The sequence below is a fragment of the Halichoerus grypus genome, chromosome 3, assembly GCF_964656455.1.
Source record: "Halichoerus grypus chromosome 3, mHalGry1.hap1.1, whole genome shotgun sequence".
In the NCBI taxonomy this organism is placed as follows: domain Eukaryota; kingdom Metazoa; phylum Chordata; class Mammalia; order Carnivora; family Phocidae; genus Halichoerus; species Halichoerus grypus.
The window spans coordinates 29,205,174-29,225,428 of NC_135714.1; positions in this window are offsets into that span (position 1 = coordinate 29,205,174).

Sequence of the window (20,255 nt, forward strand, 5' to 3'; positions counted from 1 at the left end):
ATGTGTCCATTGGCCATTTGGATGTCTTCTTTAGAGAAATGTCTGTTCATGTCTTCTGCCCATTTCTTGGTTGGGTTATTTGTTCTTTAGGTGTTGAGTTTGAGAAGTTCTTTATAGATTTTGGATACTAGCCCTTTATCTGATGGATTTGCACATATCTTCTCCCATTCTGTAGGTTACCTTTTGGTTTTGTTGACTGTTTCCTTTACTATGCAGAAGCTTTTTATCTTGATGAAGTCTCAATTGTTCATTCTTGCCTTTGTTTCCCTTGCCTTTGGAGACGTGTCTAGCAAGAAGTTGCTGTGGCTGGGGTCAAAGAGGTTACTGCCTGTGTTCTCTTCTAAGATTTTGATGGATTCCTGTCTCACATTGAGGTCTTTCATCCATTTTGAGTTTATCTTTGTGTATGGTGTAAGAGAATGGTCCATTTTTATTCTTCTACATGTGGCTGTCCAATATCCCCAACACCATTTGTTGAAGAGACTGTCTTTTTTCCATTGGACATTCTTTCCTGCTTTGTCGAAGATTAGTTAACCACAGAGTTGAGGGGCCATTTCTGGGTTCTCTATTCTGTTCCATTGATTTATGTTTCTGTTTTTGTGCCAGGACCATACTGTCTTGATGATGACAGCTTTGTAACAGAGCTTGAAGTCCAGAATTGTGATGCCACCAGTTTTGGTTTTCTTTTTCAACATTACCCTGGCTATTCAGGATATTTTCTGGCTCCATACATATTCTAGGATTGTTTGTTCCAGCTCTGTGAAAAAAAATTGATGGTATTTTGATAGGGATTGCATTAAATGTGTAGATTGCTCTGGGCAGCATAGACATTTTAACAACATTTGTTCTTCCAATCCATGAGCATGGAATGTTTTTCCATTTCTTTGTGTCTTACTTAATTTCTTTCATAAGTGTTCTGTAGGTTTTAGAGTACAGATCTTTTACCTCTTTGGTTAGGTTTATTCCTAGGTATCTTGTGGTTTTTGATGTAATAATAAATTTTAATTGAATTGCATTTTTATTTGAGTTCTGCCCAGAATAGAGCCTGTGGTCAGCACTGCAGGGTTATAGGTGATATACTGGCATATTTGAAAGGTGAACCCTGGAAGGGCACAGTTTCAAGAGTGAATCAAAGAAGGAAGAGATACCTTATTAAGATATATTACTGAGTCTGCTGAGGTCATTATCGTGTGAAAGAATGGCTATTTTAGTGGTAACTTCAGAAAGCCCTCAGAAGTCTTCCCAGAGCTGTACACCTTGAATAAAGAAGTTTAGGGATATTTATATACAGAATGCCATTCATCCTTCTCTGACAATTTCCCCCACAGCTAATGCCCCAGCAATTCAGCCTTGCTTGCATAAAACCTGAGCCCTGAAAGAGTTCCCTGCTTTGGAGGAGGCACTGAGTCAGAAAATTGTGGTGTCAATGTTGGAGGTGGGATACAAGCATGGAGGGGTAATGCTGAGCACCCACTGAACCATCTGCCACAGAAATCAGATGTGAGCTAAAAAATAAAATGTGGCAAGGGCAACAGAGACTTTTTCTATACATCTTTATTTTTAATCAAATAAGGTAATGTTTTCAATAATAACTTTAAGAATGTGTAGAAGAGCACTATAAATACAAAATGCCAAAAGATCACATTAACTGAGATTTGTGAATAATTTTATATTAACTGTGAACAATCCTACTAAACATGAAATTTAAGAATTCCATTTTTCCTGATGATTAATGGATGATTGAAACTCAATAATTAAACAGAAACATGCAAACACAAATCTAATAAATAATAGATAGCTGACAAAGATCATCAAAAACTGGGGGGGGGGGCGGGAGAAAACTGGGGCTTAATCCACCTGTTAATATGTGGTATTATAGAAGGATTACATATTTTTTAAGCAGACAGATCAGAGTTCATATACTGTCTCTGAATGAGCAAGGGCAAAGTGTTAATTAATTTGAGCTTCTTTCTTTACCATCAAAGGTGCATGTTAATATGCTTAGACAAAATTATTATTAGGAATGAATAATTTGTTAAAAACTTGACAAGAAATAAATGTCAAGAACAATGAAGGGTCTCAGACTTTATCCTACTTGCAAGCTAACAAGTTAACCTGTCACAGTTAGATGGATGATTGTAGAAGACATGAGACTTGTGGGTTAGAGATGAAAGACAGTTTATTACTCACAGAAATAGCAGTAGACAGAGTATCAGCATTTTTCCACCATTTCCAAGCAGCCCAGTTCCCACAGTGTGACACAAGCAGGCCCAAATAACACCTGCACCGCCCAAATAACACCTGCACAAATAACACCTGTATTATAGGGAGACGAACCGTGAGCTTAGGGAACCCAAATTTTTTTTCAGGAGGGTGGGGGGTGGTGAGTATGCCTGCCCTCTGTTCCAGAAGGAGACATTGTTTTTATCTTGAAAGACTGTAAGCAACCCTTTGCTCCAGATGTGGGCACTATATCTGGGACTGCTGTTCACTATACAGACATCTTAAAAATAGTCTGGGACAAAGTGCTGTCAGTACTTTGATCACAAGTTGTGTGAAAACATGAGACACCCATGGGGAATTTTCTCCCACAGCAGCTACTCAACATATTACTAATTCATTCTGTTTTAAAAGTACAATAATGCCTCAGAATAAGAATACAATTGAATACATCTTTCTACATATTCAATTTTATACCAAGGATTTTTTGAAAAATTAGGGAAAATGTTAGCCAATAAATTATTAAATAACTGATATAAATGATATGTGATGAACATTGTTGGAAATTTTGTTATTGATACAACCAATAAATTTAGTGCTGGATTTCAAAATTTAAATTTTGTTAGTTAGAACTCTTTAAGATGTAACTCACACACACACACACACACACACACACACACACAAAAACAGTTTAAAATTGGGGTGCCTGGGTGGCTTAGTCGGTTAAGTGTCAGACTGTTGATTTTGGCTCAAGTCATAATCTCAGGGTGGAGACTGAGCCCTATATCATTGGGCTCTTCACTGCTGGGCATGGAGCCTGCTTGAAAGATTCTCACTCTCCCTCTCCCTCTGCCCCCAACCCCCGTTCACACTTGCATGCTCTCTCTCTCTCTCTCTCTCTCTCTCCCTCACAAGCAAAACAAAACAAAACAAAATAGCAATTCTTAAATCACTAGCAAACTGTTGCATCATTGAAATCCATCAGGAAGCTTAAAGTATTAGAATAAATCAAAGAAATAAAAAGTACTCTCCGGACTTTCTCTTTGTCTCTCAATTTTGTTCCTCTGTGGGTGTCAGTTTCATAGAATCATTCTCTGACTCCAAAGACAAAAATTCTCTGCTTTTCTATTGTACATATAAGATGCAAGGTGCCCACCTCACACGGTTCAGCTACAGCAACCCAAAGAGAAACCTAAACTTTTCTTCCAAATAAAGAATTCAGGCACTTAGAAAAGTAAATGATATGTCCCCTTCTGGGCTAATCAATTATGCAGGGCTCAGGGATGCTGCACATGGTGGGATGCAGTTTACATTGCTCAAAATGTATTTCAAGGTGCCTTCTAAATTTTAAAGGTAGAAAAGTAGGTAACAGAGAGGCCGTTCTCAGAATTCAGGGTCAGTCTAACCTAATAATTGTTTCTCACATATTTCCACTGTTCCTTTTAGTATATAATTTATTTTCAACTTAAGATACAGAAAGCACCCTTTATCTTATTACCAATAAAGAGGGGAAAAATCAGTCATTTGCATCTCTGCAATCCTAAATGGTAACCCCTGGCACAAAAGAGTTCAACTATCACACCAAGTAGCAACTTCATTTCTTTTGACTTAGACATCTCTCAGTCATTAACAATAACATCTTAAGTGTAGAAAGCATTTTTTAGTTTAGAGAGATTTATTCTCGTAATTGTATTTTTTTTTGTTTTTTTTTAATTATTTGTTTTGGTCAGCCTGGGTGGTAAGTAATCAATTTTGAGGATCTGATAAAAGCAAAAAAAAAAAAAAAATCACTATGAACATAAACACTATAAATATGATGTCTATCTACTGGGTGTAGGGAAGAGTATGCATTTTTGAACAGTTATATTTCTAAATCTACGCTAAATATTTACTCATAGAATAATTATAGTTAGTTGCACCTTGGTATATCTTCACATCTATTTAACAGACACTTTGTAAAGGTTGGCATTTGCAAGATAACTAGTAGGGTAGTTGTTACCAGTAACTATTAATGAGCAAATATTTAAAACAATGTAAAATTATTGCAAGGTATGGTACCTTTGACATCAAATATCCTCATCAAAATTTACTTTGTATAAAATATTAGCCACTTTTATTTTACTTTGCTACTAAGAAAAAATACATATACAAAATACTATCATATTTCTAAAAAACAATTTCCAACTACATAAATTGTAGAATAAATGGCTCAGATTTTTGCCACCCTCAGAATTTGAAGGTTACATAATTTGTCTAATAAATGAGCCATATAATAAAATGGATACTTACAAAATAAGCTTTGAGTGACGTTATGATCTGTTGAGTTTAAATATGCATTTATTTGGGGGGGGGTTACTTAATGATCTCTTGCGTTCATAATGCTCAGTATTTGACTCAGAATAGTAATATGCAATAATACCCTAGAAGCCTTTGTTTTAATGTTGTATATGTATATATTCATTATAATATCTATCCTCTCATCTCTTTACCCCTCAAGCCTAAATGGGAAATGTTATCTCTTTTATGTTGAGTAATAGCTATTTTGCAAAATATAGCCCTCACTAAAATTGTCCAGCCAGAGGCATAAAAGATGAAGCGAGATTAGATAAGTAGAGAAGAAATGGGCCTTACAGCATATTTTTAATTTTGTATCTCTGCTTTGCTTTTTAATTTCCTCTCGTGTGATCATTGGTCCATTCAAAATCCTGATGATATTTTAATTACATTCACTTAAGAATTAAGGACCTGTCTCATGGTTTAGTGGCTTGGAAAAAGCACTCTTGGTTGGAAAAATAAACAAAACTAACAGCATGCACATACACATACATACATGCGTGTATACATACATATATTCCAATAGTTCATTCAACCCTATTAAGTAGATTCACCCATCCACATCCATATTTTCTCCTTATTTGGATGTAGCTCCCATCACCCCCAAAAACTATTTTGCCAATGTATGCCTTATCAGGCATTTACATACTAAAATGAATATGAAGTCAAAGAATTATAGCTTAAAAAATGCAAAATTTTAGGATAGTTTTCTGGGATACAAAAATTTAGCCAATTATCTGACATGTTTTCTTCCAAATGTTTTTATCCAGGTGAAGAGGTCCAGTTGGCAGTTAGGTAAATGGGATACAAAGGTTTGCATAATACATGAAATCGATATAATTGGTTTTGTGCTCATCACCATAGAGCTGGGAATTTAAGAGGGAAAGGCAGTTATAATGAAAATACAGAGGGGCAAATATAAACTCCTATGGAAAAACAATATTTAAGAATTAGTGATAATAAAAAAACATTTATCAAAAGAAATAAATAGCAGTATATTTGAATAAAATGGCATAAAGTTGTAGTGTGATAAGACCCATAGGAAGAGAAACTTTCAAGATCTGGCAGAGACTTCAAGTAGGATTAAAAGTGAAAAGATTGGTAGTTTGAGGATTATAGTCCATTTTTGCAAGATCTTTCTCAGGTTTTGAAAGACCATACATAAAAGTCAGAAATAACTAAGGACCCATTCTCTCAGGTAGAGCTCAGAAGTCAAATCCTCCATGATACCATCCTTGATTCTTCTAGCATTTATTAATTCAAGTGAAGTTCATAGCAGGAATGGGTAAGGGAATGTATAAAGTACTAGAGATAAAAATAAAAGAATTATAAAAGATGGTTTCTGCCTTCATTCTCCTATGTCCTCTAAAAAATTCATTATCTATATCAAAAAATAAAATCATAATTACACAGCAGTATATATTTTCCAGTAATATTTTTGCACATGTCAGCATTCTATCCACAAATACATCAAGTTTTTAATAAAGGGATTATTCTTTACTTGGAAATATAGCACCCCAAAATCAATTGAAAGCTTACCATGTGGTAGCTATAAATAGGATTTCTCCAGATTTAAGGTACTGCTGTACATCTGAGGCAGAAGAACCAGGGGCTAATGACCTTGATGATTCTGACTACGGTATAACTAGAAGTAGGCATCTAAGACTAGAGAGAGGCATCTATATGCCAAGCACCATTTTGGCAAGAAATAGGAATAAATGAACAACAATAGCAAACATACCCCTTGTCCCACTCACACTATGGTGATACAGATAATATAGGCTACTAATAATGCAGTTATAATAAAATGGTGAACTATGTCTGGGAGAAAGGCAGGCTGCTAAGAGAATACACAGAAAAGACATCTAACATGGGTTTGGAGATGAGATTGGCAGGTTGGGAATTGGTCTGAGAAATTGTCCATTCAAAGGGGGAGCTAAAATAAGACCTAAATGATAAGTAGGAACCAGGCAGATAAGTGGATAGAGTGTGTGTGTGTATATATGTGTGTGCTTATGTGTATGTGTGTGTATAGAAAGTGGAGTTTGCACAGAAATGGTGCTAGACAAAGGAGAGAGTCTCAACTAAAGCAAATAAAAGAGAGAGAATAAAGCATATTGAGAGATAGTAGTTCAGTATAGCTAAAGCAAATAATATGAGGGGAAGAGGAATAAAGATGAAGCAAGACAGCTTTCAGGAAAGGCCTATGAAAGAAGGAAAGAAAGAAAAAGAAAAGAAAAGAAAGAAGTGGCCGTAGAGAACTAAATTGACTAAAATGGGTAGGGGGAGAAAAAGACTGATTCTAGGTGACCAATTGGAAGGCAGGACTAGCACAGGAGTAGTGGGGCTGGGCAGAGGTTCTACTTGTATTTAGGCAGCAGAGTCTGTAGTATGTGGTATTTGATGGAGGAACAGAAGAAAAATGAGAAGTCAAAAATTTAACCACTTGGGAGAAAATACTTGAAGTTGAATGTATTTGGGAAAATAATGAATGAGTTCAATATTAGAAATATTATTTTTAAGTGCTGGTAAGATACTCAGGTGGAGAAGTCCTGAAGGAGATAAGATACAAATTAGAAGATCCACAGAAAGAGAGAGGTCTTTTTTAAAAGACATTTTCAGAATCAACATATAGATAGTGATTGAAATACCAGGAGTAGACAACCTCACTCAGGGAAAGTATGTTGAATAAGATGAAGACCTAAGAAGCTTGGCCACATATGAAAACAATTTAAGTGTCTATCAAGAGATGAATGGATGGGACATCTGGGTGGCTCAGTCGGTTAAGCATCTACCTCTGGCTCAGGTCATGATTCCCGGGCTCCTGGGATCAAATCCCGCATCGGGCTCCCTGCTCAGCGGGGAGTCTGCTTCTCCTTCTCTCTCTGCCCCTCTCCCCACTCATGCTGTCTCTCAAATAAATAAATAAAATCTTAAAAAAAAGAGAGATGAATAAAAGAAGAGAGTTAAATATATTTATAGTTTATAAATAAATATATATTTATATACTATATATTTTTTAAAAGATTTATTTATTTATTTTACAGAGAGAGAAAGAGGGAGTGTGTGTGAGTGTGGGAAGAGGCAGAGAGAGAGAATCTTCCAGCAGACTGCACGCTAAGTGCGGAGCCTGACATGGGGCTCCATCTTACAACCCATGAAATCATGACCTGAGCTGAAATCAAGGGTCAGACACTTAACCAATACATAACCAATTGAGCCACCCAGGTGCCCTATATAATATATATATTTAATATATAACTGAACATATATAATTTAATTTACATTAAAAAAAGGAAATCTTACCATTCGTGACAACATGGATGGACCTTAAGGGCATCATGCTAAATGAGATAAGTCAGACAGAGAAAGACAAATACTGTATGATCTCACTTATATATTGAATCTAAAACAACCAAACTCACTGGAAGAGAGTAGAATGGTGGTTAACAGGGACTGGGGGTGGTAGGAGTGGGGGAGATGTTGGTCAAAGGGTCTAAAGTTCCAATTATAAGATGAATAAATTCTGGGGATCTAAGATATAGCATGGTGATTATAGTTAATAATACTGTATCATATACTTGAGAATTACTAAAAGAGTAGGTTTTAGGGGCGCCTGGGTGGCTCAGTCATTAAGCGTCTGCCTTCGGCTCAGGTCATGATCCCAGGGTCCTGGGATCGAGCCCCATATCGGGCTCCCTGCTCGGCGGGAAGCCTGCTTCTCCCTCTCCCACTCCCCCTGCTTGTGTTCCCTCTCTCGCTGTCTCTCTCTCTGTCAAATAAATAAAATCTTTAAAAAAAAAAAAAAAAAGTAGGTTTTAAATGTTTTCATCACAAAAAAAGATAATTATGTGACATGATGAAGGTGTTAGCTAATGCAATGGTGGTAATCATTTTACAATATATGTGTATGAAATCAACACATTGTATATCTTAAACTTACACAATGTTATAGGTTAATTATGTCAATAAAACTAGAAAAGAATCTTGACCTATACCAACATTTACAGTCTCCTTCAGACCACAATGCAGTTGTCAAAGATTTAGAAGACAAAACAGGAAAGTGTGGTACTGTGAAAGCAAATAGAGGTGAACACTGGAGAGATCTGACCAAAGATGCCAAATGCTTCAGAGGCAAAAGAACAGAGATGAGCCTGTTTGAGAGATGTCCAAAACAGGCTTAAGTGACTTTAATGAGATCAGCATAGAAATGTTAGGATCAAAGAGTAAATGAAGGTTCAGAAGTAAAACCAACCTGGTCAGGAGTTCTTTTACGAGGAAGAGACTGAGGTGGTAGCTCCTGAATTAAACAAGACTGAGTACAGGTTTGCTGTCATTGTTTTCTATGTTTTAAGTCTATTCATCTCTGTCTTATGCTGATGGAAAGGCAATTAAAATGATGGAAAATTTTAAGACATAATAATGATACAGGGTACTCCAAAATTCAAGTTTGTGAGCACATGAAAAGGGAAGAGCTCTAGAATGAAGCCAGAGTGATAAGCTATACCAAGGAGTAATAGCCTTATATAAATGATAGGGAATAAATGGAAAGTTACATATGCAGATATATTTAAATGTTGGGGTTTTGTGGTTAAAGATTTTCTGGAATAAATTATATTGCTCTGAGAACTAAAAGATGAGTACATCTATTGAAAATATGGAAGGAGTAGGTGGATTCTGTGAGTGGAGGGAGGTAAAGGCTTAAAATAGCCTCTATGGAAAGTTATGATATATTAGCTAAAGATATAAAAGGATAATAATATAACATATTGAACATGTTATACATGAACAATATAACATATTGAACTGTGAACATATAGGATACTAGTCTGTACAATTGGTTGACTTCCTTCAGGAACTCTTATCAGTTGGACGTAGACTCACAGAAGCCCAATAGTCACATTTGTTCAAAACTAGAGTTTGGTCAAATAGAAGACAAATGAACAACAAGATAAAAATATTGGAATGAAATAAAGTCAAATAAAGCAAGGACTTGACATAAACCTTTCCTTATTTGAAAGTGTATTTAAGTCATCAAAATTTTACTAATGATAATTACTGCACAGAAATGGTATGATGATTAAGAGACATAAATATGTAGTATCTAGCATACTACTACAAAACAAGTATTCACAAGGTGTCAAAGAGTAACGGTCTCTTTCCTTTCTTTAACATTACATAGAACATTTTCAGAGAATGATAGATCTATATTCTTGAAATTATGATAGAAAGTTAAAAAATAAAATTACCTTCAGAATAAATTTTGAACCACCACCATTGCTCTAAAATCATATTGCACAACATCCCTTTACATGCATTACAAAGCATGAACAGTTGGTATAGAAAGGAAGATTCTCCTCCACTAAGGTAAATATAGGGATGAGAAGAAAATAGTGTGGATGATGACAGCCAAAAATTTTATTAGCATTTTATAATGTAAAGTTGCTTGAATTTTGTAACAAGGCTTTAGAGAATAGTCTAAGATAAAGTCTCTTGTGGCTTTCAGTAAGATAGGATTTTTCTATGCTCGGGTACAAATATGGAACTTCTACTTACAGGAAAGGGGGAGAAAAGCATCAGGGACTAAATTTCTCCCCATGGGAATAAAAGAACATTTGACCCCATAATGAAATGGAATTTCAGCAATAGATTCCTGTTAGTTAACTGTACTGAAAGCATAAACTTAAAAATTTTACATAACTAGGATACTGTTTTAACATGCTTGAGCTGTTCTCCTATACTAATTTTACTGTCAATATTTTCCACTTATCTTTGCAGCGTTACCTTGTCTTAAACCAGTTTTTTCATTATCCGCAGACTCAACATATGTTACCCAGTATTTTGGAAGACTCTCAGGCCTGAAGACACTGAAAAGCTATGTGCTCTCTGGAAGTCCATGGAGATGCTTGTTACTTTTTGGCATACAACCAGAATAAAGTGCTTACTTGGCTATCTCTTCCAATGTAGTATATCCCATGATCCTCACTAATATAATTACATTATTGAGATGATAGATATGCCTTTACTCCATTCAGAAAAGTCAAGTGGATTCAAGATGTGACCGTCAAAAGTTTAAAAGCCTGTTCTACTCATCAAACAAGTCCAGATCTTATTTCTAAAATGCAAAATAAAATACAGTGAAATAAAGTGTATCACTATAATTATATTATCTTATATATGCCCTTTATTGACAATATTTCATTCAAATTATTTTGTTCACCCATCGACTAAATTCCACAACCTGGTATTCTATCTGCTTTGGTTATTATAAGGCAAACGAACATCAGTAAATATAATTTACCTAAATATCATCTTTTTGTCAGACACAATCTCTGGCTCAATTTACATTGATTAGTAGAATTTAGGATTACAAATTCTATTCCCTTGTATCAATTATATATAGAAATTCCACATCCCATTTTACAATTTTGATTGCAAAATAGTGGGAAAGGTGCATTAGAAATTCTAGAATGTGTGTGTTGGTGTGTTACAGTCTAAAAACTTTATTTTGAGGTTATACCTCATCTCAGTCATGCTGCCATTTGCTCATGGTGCTGCCCTTAACAAGATTACTCTGGGAGAAGACTTTATTTTTCCACCACAGAAGAATCTTACTTTATAAGTTCTTTTTTTCCCTAAAAGCATTGAAGAATAGGTAAAAGAACCTACAGTTTAGGCCATATCTCTCCTTGGATTATTTTAATACCTTCCTTATTATTGAATCCAGGTCTTCTACTAGACACCATATATCCTCCACACCATAGCCAAAGGGGTCTCACCAATTCTTCAGGGCTTGCCATTCAACTATTGAAAATGCTTCAGAGAAGTCCTAGTTCTATGCTTATGTCCCTTCTGATTAACAGTCACAAAAGAAATCCATTATGTGCTCTTAAGCATTCCTTCTATATCATTGGGCTGTTCTTTTAGTGTCCCATAAAGCCTATATTCTAAGATGGATCATCCCAAATCTCATTCTCCAAATCTGGTGAAAATATGACGAGCTGTATTCCAATTCTATTACTATTTGGATAAAATTAGAGAAAGTTGCTTTTCTTTAGGTAGCATTTTTGTTTATATCAGATCTCTCTCTCCAGGAGAATATAAGTTCCCAGACAGCACAAAACACATTTTATTAACATTTGGGGAAATCATGTAATGTAGGATGATTCCCAGAAAGAAATAAAAATTTAAGAAGATAGAATTTGTTTTTAAAAATAATCTTGCATGTATATCTACAAACACTTTTGCAATTTCCAAATCTAAAACCTCCAAAAAATAAATATTAAATTCATTTCAAAATTGTTCTATAGAAATTACGAATCATTTGCAAATATCTTCTCCCATTCTGTCAGTTGTCTTTTGGTTTTGTTGACTGTTTCTTTTGCTGTGCAAAAGCTTTTTTTTTTTTTTTTAATTTTTTTATTGTTATGTTAATCCCCATACATTACATCATTAGTTTTAGATATAGTGTTCCATGATTCATTGTTTGTGCATAACACCCAGTGCTCCATGCAGAACGTGCCCTCCTCAATACCCATCACCAGGCTAACCCATCCTCCCAACCCCCTCCCCTCTAGAACCCTCAGTTTGTTTTTCAGAGTCCATTGTCTCCCATGGTTCTTCTCCCCCTCCGATTTCCCCCCCTTCATTCTTCCCCTCCTGCTACATTCTTCTTCTTCTTTTTTTCTTTCTTAACATATATTGCATTATTTGTTTCAGAGGTACAGATCTGAGATTCAACAGTCTTGCACAATTCACAGCGCTTAAAAGCTTCTTATATTGATGAAGTCCCAATAGTTCATTTTTGCCCTTGCCTCCATTGCCTTTGGCGATGTTTCTAGGAAGAAGTTGCTGCAGCTGAGGTCAAAAAGGTTGCTGCCTGTGTTCTCCTTTAGGATTTTGATGGATTCCTGTCTCACATTTAGGTCTTTCAACCATTCTGAGTCTATTTTTGTGTGTGGTGTAAGGAAATGGTCCAGTTTCATTCTTCTGCATGTGGCTGTCCGATTTTCCCAACCCATTTGTTGAAGAGACTGTCTTTTTTCCATTGGACAGTCTTTCCTGCTTTGTCAAAGATTAGTTGACCATAGAGTTGAGGGGCCATTTCTGGGCTCTCTATTCTGTTCCATTGATCTATGTGTCTGTTTTTGTGCCAGTACCATACTGTCTTGCCGATGACAGCTTTGTAATAGAGCTGGAAGTCCAGAATTGTGATGCCAAGGGCTAGTATCCAAAATCTATAAAGAACTTATCAAACTCAACACCCAAAGAACAAATGATCCAATCAAGAAATGGGCATAAGACATGAACAGACATTTTTCCAAAGAAGACATCCAAATGGTCAACAGACACATGAAAAAGTGCTCGGCATCAGGGAAATCCAAATCAAAACCTCAGTGAGATACCCCCTCACACCATTCAGAATGGCTAAAATTAACAAGTCAGGAAATGACAGATGTTGGCAGGGATGCCGAGAAAGGGGAACCCTCCTACACTGTTGGTGGGAATGCAAGCTGGTGCAACCACTCTGGAAAACAGTATGGAGGTTCCTCAAAAAATTGAAAATAGAGATACCATATGATCCAGCAATTGCACTACTGGGTATTTACCCCAAAGATACAAATGTAGGGATCCAAAGGGGTATGTGCACCCTGATGTTTATAGCAACAATGTCCACAATAGCCAAACTATGGAAAGAGCCAAGATGTCCATCAAGAGATAAATGGATAAAGAAGATGTGGTATATATATACAATGGAATATTACACAGCCACCAAAATGAATGAGATCTTGCCATTTGCAATGACGTGGATGGAACTGGAGGGTGTTATGCTGAGCAAAATAAGTCAATCAGAGAAAGACATGTATCATATGACCTCACTGATATGAGGAATTCTTAATCTCAGGAAACAAACTGAGGGTTGCTGGAGTGGTGGGGGAGTGGGAGGGTTGGGGTGGCTGGGTGATAGACATTGGGGAGGGTATGTGCTATGATGAGCGCTGTGAATTGTGCCAGACTGTTGAATCACAGATCTGTACCTCTGAAACAAATAATGCAATATATGTTAAGGAAAAAAAAAAAAGAAGAAGATAGCAGGAGGGGAAGAATGAAGGGGGGGGAATCGGAGGGGGAGACAAGCCATGAGAGACAATGGACTCTGAGAAACAAACTGAGGGTTCTAGAGGGGAGGGGGGTGGGAGGATGGGTTAGCCTGGTGATGGGTATTAAAGAGGGCACATTCATCATGGAGCACTGGGTGTTATGCACAAACAATGAATCATGGAACACTACATCAAAAACTAATGATGTAATGTATGGTGATTAACATAAAAATAAAAAATTTAAAAAAAAAGAAAAAAGAAAAAAGAAATTACGAATCATTCTAAATTAGCTGTATCAAAGATTTTTCTTCACTAATGTTCTGAAACAAAATGGCATGATTTATACTCTCAGCTAGTTCCCATAGCTAATTTTAAGAGGAACATATTCAATTCCATGAAACAATTTTTGCATAAGCTTTTTTCTAACATTTTATATAATTCTATTTTTTTTTAAGATTTTATTTATTCATTCGAGACACAGAGATACAGAGAGATAGAGAGAAAGAGCATGAGCAGGGGGAGAGGCAGAGGGAGAAGCAGGCTCTCCCCTGAGCCAGGAGCCAGATGTGGTGCTTGATCCCAGGACCCTGGGCTCATGACCCAAGCCGAAGGCAGATGCTTAACCATCTGAGCCACCCAGGCGCCCCTAACATTTTATATAATTCTAAAGACTAAACAAATCACACAATTATTTGATATTTGAAAAACCTCCAAACTGGTAACTTTCTCTTTAAAGTTAAATGATTATACCTAGATAACATTGGAATGTTAATCATTGTACTTTACTTTTTGACACTTGTTTGTATATGATTCTTCTTGTTGTACTGTTATTTTCAACTGTAGCTGCATGCCAAACTCTCCTGGCAGCTTTTAAAAAGATACTGATTTTTAGGCTACATGTCAGAGCTATTAAAAATGATTCACGGATTGGTACCAGGTATTAGCAATGTTAAGTTCCAGTTGATTCTAATGTATGACCAGGTCTGAGAACTACTATTTTAGTCAGAAGTATCCATATTTCTTTGGGGAAATTTAGGCTTGTTATAAAAGATCTGCAAGAACACTACGGAAATAATAAAACCAAGCTTTTGATTTCTAAAGAGCTGGTTGGGCTGAGAAAAGAAAGGTCTCAAAGTAATCAAAACAGAAGACTCTCAGGGAATCAAGGGAACAGTTTATATTGCAACAATTTGGAAGACATAAGAGGAAGATCAGATTAGTCAACTCTCTGGGCACTCACCTGAGCTGAGAAATTGGAGGAGAGTCATGACTTTGAAGCTGATCCGGAAAACCTGAGACAAGGGGATTACACCTGCCAATGGAAGAAGAGAATCAGCACCTAAAAATTGCCCAGAATTATGCAAGGCTGCAAAACACCTGCAACTGTTTTAAGTGAGCACTTTCTATTGGCAGAGCTGAGATCCCTCTTAGCTGACCTCACCTTCTGGTTGATCTTTGCTGAAGGTCTCCTTCTACAGCTCCTTACATGCTGTATGTGGGTGAACAAGAAGCAGTGATGTCATTTCACGCTATAAGAATTTGCTGTCATCCATTTGTAGTATCCCAAGTTGAAGTGCTACCATTCAAAGTTCCAGGACATGCATAATAGCCCCAAACAGAAAGTGGCATTCTTAATACTAGAGACTCATTGCTCATTAGAAAGGGAACATGCAAAGCACATGCACTGAGTGGTACAGTAAAGTGGCAAATCTTTTCCTGTTACATAACCATTCAAAAAATTGATCCTACTTTATTAATCATGTTATTCCACACTACATCATATAACATAGCCCCTATTATGGCAAGGTTCCACCATTTTTGAAAGATTTAAAGAATGAAAAAAAATTAGGTAAGTGTATTTGACATAATCGATATTTGAATTAATTAATCCTTTAAGTTTTGGTATGGGAAAAAAAGGAAGAGAAAGTTACCCTCTTTTCTTTCCTCTCCCCCTCCCTCTTCCCCCCCTTTCTTTCCCTTTCTTCTGTCCTTGCTTCTCTTCTTTCTTTCTGGTCTTTCATGCCTTTCTATTTTCTTTAATGATTTTATATTATGATTTAATAATAAGTACAGTCTAGATATCAGCTTCTTAGGTAAAATTCTATTAAAGGGACACCATATGAGGTTCATTGTCTCTCCGTATTTTAAAGTCTTGAAAAACAATTCATATTGTAAATTCTTAGTTTATAGAGCAACACAATTATATTAGCCATGTTATCTCAATGTCACAATTTTTTAACATATATTACAGAGGAGATAATAAAAATTCACAAATAGATGCTTCTAATTATAGAAAGGGGTATACAAATATCAGAAATAAAATTGTCTTAGCCTTCCCCCCACCCCGAGATTCACCATTTACTCAGAAAAAGCTTGTCAATTTTATAGCTTGAAAGATCAATTTTGGATCATTCTTTCCTGATGAAAAATTTCAATTATGCAAAGTCTTGGGTCTATAAAAAATTCTCCCTTGAATCTTACTTCTCTCTGGTTCTGTTTCCATCCTTTTATCCCAGCAGATGACAGGTAATTGCTAAAATAAATAACTTCTATAAAGATCGTAATATGCTCTTCAATTTGCAGTGCAGTTACAAATTTTCCCTTCCACTTTTGAGGTCCTGGAAAAGTTTCAAATCATTTACTTAGACATTTATTTACTAGCTACTTAGGAAACATAATTATATATTGAGAATACATGTATTAAGATCCATGTATTCCATAAAAGTCACCCAAGTTCTCAATTCGACAGTGATAACTGTCACTCAATATGCACTATATAAATTAGAAATCCATTCTTTACCAGTAAATAATAAAACGGGGTCTTTTAAAACATGACTTATATTTACAGTTAATCTACCAAATAGTATACATCATTTTTTTTCCTAACCTGAAACTTGTACTCATATGTAAAAAGGTAATTGTCTTGGCTCCACAACTCATATTCTGAGGAAATAACTTCACTGCTGTGCTTTCAGTTTCTTTATTCATAGAGTGGGAAAACAAATGATATATGCCTTTGTACTTGATTCTAAGATATACGTATTTTTTCACATATTAAGCTTCTTAAAGTCAACATTTGCTTTACATTCAAATGAGGAAGAATTTTACCAGTCATCTAGGTACATATAGCTTCGTTTGTTGCAAGTGTTCAAATTTAACTTAGAATAAGCTCATATTTCTATTCAAAGAGGCTTTTCACATTACTTGTCCTTCCTTTTCAAAGCAGAAGCTACAACTCATTCCCTTTGCAGCTGGAATGTTGGCACGTAACCCAGGTTCCCCAAGTGAAGGACATCTATGCTTTATAATTCTGAACTTGAGCAACATGAAGAAGTATATTATATGAAGAAGCAGGTATGCACAGTATTGATCATTTAACATATGGGAGGATTAACATACCCTCCTTTGCAGTAGTAGCAGTAACAATGATGTATGTGTCATCCTCCCTCAATTCACTGATGCAAAGCCTGGGAGCAATGGAGATTTCACCAAATCCATTCAGTATCTGTAGTTCTCATGACTGTGTAGCACCCAAACCTGGTTTTCAGGTTCTTCTGGAAAGCCTGTTAGTTACCTAATGTTATATGATCAATTCCCTTTCTGCTTAAACTAGGCAAGAACCAGGACCCGTGAATATTAGACTTCTCATTAGATTGTTATCTCATTTATATTATTTGAGCCACGAGTAAGTGAATATGGATCCTTAATTGTCTTAAAAACTATTACACCATGTGGGGTGCCAGGGGGCGGGGGGGGTTCAGTTGGTTAAGTGTCCAACTCTTGATTTAGGCTCAGGTCAGGTTCCCAGGGTCCTGAGATTGAGCCTTGCTTCGGGCTCTGTCCTGGGCATGGAGCCTGCTTAAGATTTTCTCTCTGCCTCTCTCCCCACCCCCCGCCCTCTCTCTGTCTCTCTCTCTCAAAAAAGAATTATGACACCATGTAAAAAGGTACGGGACACTCAGAAGATTACATGTCATGTGGCATACCATGCAGTAAATGACCATAGAATTGCCAGATAGTTCAGAATACTCAAAGAATTTCCTAAGATAGAGAGGTAGTTTTTATGAGCAATTTACAAAAAAAAAGCTAAGGAATATCATCCAAATGCTGAATATGCTGGGTCATAAGCTTCTGGCTTCTTTACGATAGAATTGGTTAAATATATAAGAATATTTCATCTAACTAGTGAACAAACTTTAAAAATAATTTTAGCCAAATAGGGATTGCAAATAATAACCTAACATTCTTTTTTTTTTTAATGTTTTATTTATTTATTCATGAGAGTCAGAGAGAGAGAGAGAGGCAGAGGCAGAGGGAGAAGCAGGCTGCCTGCCTAGCAGGGAGCCCAATGAGGGACTTGATCCCAGGACCCTAGGATCATGACCTGAGCCGAAGGCAGATGCTTAACCATCTGAGCCACCCAGGCGCCCCAATAACCTAACATTCTTTAATCTGCCTTGGACTTCCCCAAGGATAAGCCATAATATCCAAGATGAAAAAGAAATCAGGATATCCATTAAATTTGAATATGTAAAAGATATAAATAAGAAAGTTATCTGTAATTTTATGGTCTACAAATGACAGATCTGCAAGACACAGATTGTCACTAAGGAGACTACACATGGAAAATCAAAGTAAGGGGGGAGACAAAAACAAGTCCACTAAAGTAACTTGAAGCCTCTTGATCCTACAGCCAGAGCAAACATTGTGTATAGTCCAGCTTCTAGCCAGATTAACATAAAACTTCACACTAAGAGCCTATTTACCTGATTTCCTATTACTCAGTACAACATGTTTAGGTTTCAACAAAAACTTACAAGGTTTGCCAAAAGCCATGCTAAAACCTGGTCTGAAGAAAAAAAGCAAGAATCAGAACGACACTCAGCTATGACACAGAAGTTATCATTTTCAGACACAAAATTTAAAATATCTATGATTCATAAGTTAAGAGTGCTAATTAAAAAACTGGACAACATGCAAGAACAGATGGGTAATGTAAGCAGAGAAATGGAAACTCTAAGAATCAAAGGGAAATATGAGAAATCAAAAACACTGTAACAGAAAATGAAGAGTGCCTTTGGTGGACATTCAAAAAGAAAAGCAACACCTGACCAATATTGGAACTGAAATGAGAGAGAGGTCTTCAATACTGACCCTATAGTAGTAAAAAGATAATAAAGAATACATAAACAACTCTATGCCCACAAATTTGATAACTTATATGGAATGGGCCAATTTTTTGAAAGTCACAAACTACCAAAACTCACAGAAAGATAATCATCTGAATATGCTATGTCTTAAAATAAATTGAAATAATAATATATATTCTAATTTACACATTTAATGCAATCCCTATCAAAATACCATCAACTTTTTTCAAAGAAATGGAACAAATAATCCTAAAATTTGTATGGAACCAGAAAAGACCCTGAATAGCCAAAGGAATGTTGAAAAAGAAAAGCAAAACTGGTGGCATCACAATTCTGAACTTCAAGCTCTATTACAAAGCTGTCATCAGCAAGACAGTATGGTACTGGCACAAAAACAAACACATAGATCAATGGAACAGAATAGAGACCCCAGAAATGAACTCTCAACTCTATGGTCAACTAATCTTTGACAAAGTAGGAAAGAATATCCAATGGAAAAAAGACAGTCTCTTCAATAAATGGTGTTGGGAAAATTGGACAGCCATATGTAGAAGAATAAAACTTGACCATTTCCTTACACCGTACACAAAAAAAGACTCAGAATGGATAAAAGACCTAAATGTGAGACAGGAATCCATCAAAATCCTAGAAGAGAACAGAAGCAGTAACCTCTTCAACCTCAGCTGCTGCAACTTCTTCCTAGAAACATCACTGAAGGCAAGGGAAGCAAGGGTAAAAATGAACTATTGGGACTTCAAGATAAAAAGCTTTTGCACAACAAAGGAAACAGTCAACAAAACCAAAAGACAACGGACAGAATGGGAAAAGATATTTGCAAATGCATATCAGACAAAAGGCTAGTATCCAAGATCTATAAAGAACTTCTCAAACTCAATATCCAAAGAACAAATAATCCAATCAAGAAATACGCAGAAGACATGAACAGACATTTCTGCAAAGAAGACATACAAATGGCCAACAGACTCATGAAAAAGTACTCAACATCACTGGGCATCAGGGAAATCCAAATCAAAACCTCAATGAGATACCCCCTCACACCAGTCAGAATGGCTAAAATTAACAAGTCAGGAAATGACAAATGTTGGCGAGGATGTGGAGAAAGGGGAACCCCCCCTCACTGTCTGTGGGAATGCAAGCTGATGCAGCCACTCTGGAAAACAGGGTGGAGGTTCCTCAAAAGTTGAAAATAGAGCACTACTAGGTATTCACCCCAAAGATACAAATGTAGTGATCTGAAGGGTCACCTGCACCCCAATGTTTATAGCAGCAATGTCCACAATAGCCAAACTATGGAAAGAGCCTAAAGATATAGTATGTATACACACACACACACACACACACACACACACACACACACACACACACAGAAGGAATATTATGCTGCCATCAAAAAATGAAATCTTGCCATTTGCAACAACGTGGATGGAAC